The sequence below is a fragment of the Oryzias melastigma genome, linkage group LG1 (genome assembly GCF_002922805.2).
Source record: "Oryzias melastigma strain HK-1 linkage group LG1, ASM292280v2, whole genome shotgun sequence".
Taxonomy (NCBI): Eukaryota; Metazoa; Chordata; class Actinopteri; order Beloniformes; family Adrianichthyidae; genus Oryzias; species Oryzias melastigma.
The window spans coordinates 30177994-30181313 of NC_050512.1; positions in this window are offsets into that span (position 1 = coordinate 30177994).

The following is a 3320-nucleotide window of genomic DNA, read 5'->3' on the forward strand; positions in this document are numbered from 1 at the left end:
GCTGGCCCGCCGCATCCGCGGGGAGAGAGCTTAGACTCTGACCGCTGCAGGAACAACAACACAACGGCTCTTTTAAGAGCCAACAACACATCTACAGAGCAGTCCATTCACTCACTGTTCCATTGTTCAGAGATACATATCAAATAACTTTTCTAATATAATTTAATAATAATAATTTCTGACAAGGATCTCAGTGAATTTATCTCTTGAGCACCGTTTTAATTAAACCAGCTAATTTACTCTAGACAACTTATTGTGAGAGAAATCTTTAACTATGGGTATTTACTAGCTGATGGGGAACAGCAACCACAAATATAAAAAGGCCTAATTATAAATAATGCCTTGTTTGAATAAAGTTTGTCCACAATTTTATGGATGTTACTGTTCTCCATTGTGGATTTGATCCACCTTCCAAAACTGGAAGAAAAATTTAATCCCAATTGGGTGCTATTTTTTCTGCAAATGATCACAAAATGAAATCACAATCAAAACAGTACAACTATAGAACATTTATTTTAATTAAGGCTGTTAATCAATTAAAAAAATACAACAGACCAATCACACTTTTGGGTTGAGATTAATCAATATTAATCACAATGTTTTACTGGGTAAAGTTGATGACAAAATGCAGCTTTTGAACAAAAACAGGCCAGAGAGAAAAATGTACTGCAGTGAAGTTAGTTTGAGGTTGGATATTCGACATTCACTCTCTTCATATTTAGGGACCGTCAACAAATCACAGAATGTTTCTTTATTAGCTTTTAAAGTATTGCACCAAATCAAACCAAAACCCTTTAAAATAAAAAAAAATGATTGAGAACTATCTATTACAGCAGTTTAAATTAACTTTTGATGCCTTTTCTAATTTTAGTTATTTTTTTGTGCTAATATTCACATTTTTTTCAATAGCTTTTAGGTTTTTAGACCAAATGAGTCAAAATCACTTTAAAATAGAACAGATTAAGAACTACTCTCCTGGCTAACATTTGCATCATTTTATGTGTAAATGTGGTCATTACCTGAGGAATTAGAAGGGGAGGGGTGGGGGGTCGCTGGTAGGATTGTTCTCTTGTGTGGGGGAGGAGGGTTGGCCATCAAACTGTGTTGAGGATCGGTGGCAGAGAAAACTTTTTCTTGTGAGGACCACAGAACTGTTTTCTTTTCAACAAAAAAGTGAAACAATCACAGTCTAAACGCAAACATTTAGGTTTTCTCCAGAAAGCCACACATAACCCAATTTTTAATAATTATTTTTTGTAACCTTCACAGAAAAAGCAAAACTAAAACATTTAAAAATTAAACAAATAAATAGTCTATCTTGTTGTAGTTCAGACTGCAGAAGGACGGGATAAAAAGTCATACTCTGTGGGTCTTGATCAACCGGACTGAGAAAAAAAAAATAAACACTGAGGAGAGCAGGCATTAGTGAAGGAGCTGTCAATGCCAAAATAATAAATAATAGCCAGACCAGGTCTCAACACTTTTTTCTTTCTTTTTTGCAATAAACATAATTATAAACATCAGTTTCAGTACAGAAAAACGGTCCAAAATAGCTAAATCGTTGTCTAAGTTACAGTAGTGTGACGTCATCACCAGTCGCAAGCCCCCGAGCCAATCTTGCAGGCCGAGCACATGTGGTACCTACACCGGATCTGGTCTGTGGGCGCTAGTTTTTGGGGACCCCTGATGTAGCCTAGCAAGCAGATGATTTAACATTTCTCCCATTGTCATGTAGGGTCTCGCACAGTTGTAAACAATGGATGTAAACCTGTGCACTTATAGAAATGCCCTATTGCATGCAGCCGGCTTTCAAATCCGCAATGGCCAGCTGTTGTGTTCTATAACATGATTGATATGCACATGTGTTGTATCAAGCATCAAGACAGGAGAGACAGGAGAGACCAGTGGACTTCCTGGTTGAGCTTGCAAGAGAGTTGGCTAACAGTCATGTGTGTGCAAAGACAGAACAAAATGAACAATTCCTTCTGTGACAACCTTCCACAGAGTTAGCCCTGGAAGAAGAGCCATCAGGTCAAGAATTATCATGCTACTGTGCAATGTGTTGACTGCAACAGATACACATGTGGCAAATGCAGAAAGGAGATGCCGGCATTGCCAGGATTGTAAGTGATTGCTGGAAAAAAGTTTTGTTGAAGTGGTTGCATGGCCCCACCTTTGGTGGAGCTTGTTTACATAACAAAAGCACCCATTCACACCTGATTAAGGATAATGGCTAAAAGCCTTTGAGCCAACTGGCTGCCGTGCGGGTTTTATAGGTAGAAAAGCCAAATGGCTGCTCTGTGGGACTTCTACTATATGTCCACTTAAGAGTACTCAGATAATTTTGTACCATTACAGAAAGAAAGAAAGATGGCGATGAAGTCGATATAACAATAATTAGTTTTTTGCACAGGAAGTGTAATCATTATGTTTTTAACTACTACAATAAGTAGAATAATGAAGAAAAAAAATCCATAAAATGACATCAACATTGATATACTGTATATTACTAGATTGAAAATCATGTGACATATGATGTGACAGACATGCAGTGTTACTACACAGTGTCCTCCCAAATGATGATGAACAGAAGTACGCAAAGAACAAAAAAAGGGGACACAATGTTTCGCAATCAACTGCAAAATACGATCGAGAAGAATCATCACAGGACAGTAATCACATTTTAACGGAGAAATCAGGGTGGGAACCGTGAAGTGTGTTTCATGTTTTAAAACATGGCTGATATTATTCACACGTGTTTATGTGCAACCAGCACAAAAAAACTGATGGAAATTTATGTTGGCAACACGTAACGTGTGTGGCCAAGATGCAGTTTGATGCATTGCTGTGCTGGCAAAGTAGCATGTAGCTACTTTAACAGCCTATAAGGCTAAATGTTGTCAGTTTTTGTTATTTTATTTTTTGGTAAGAAAGTGAAAGTGAGTTTGCACAATTTTCTAAATATGTGCCGCCACTGATGAGCTTCTTTCTTGGATCGCACGGATCAGAGAAAGCCCAGCTAGGAAATGCAGAGTTCACTTTCAGCTCAGGGACATAAACACAGCAGAGAACAGTTGTTAGGGAAAGAGCTGTGGCCCAAAAGTTTAACCGACCATCACTGTTTTGAATCTGCTGTATTTGATGGTATGATCTATGTTCTTAAGATTAAAAAATGTTTCTTGCATCAGCTAAAGATGCCAGCTTGAGCCTTTTTCTCAAAGTACTATGAAATCATCTATTTGAAGGTAAATTTTGAATGCAATTAAGATGTATTTACAATGGATGTAATTCAATAATAAAAGTTGTAGTTTCATTTGATG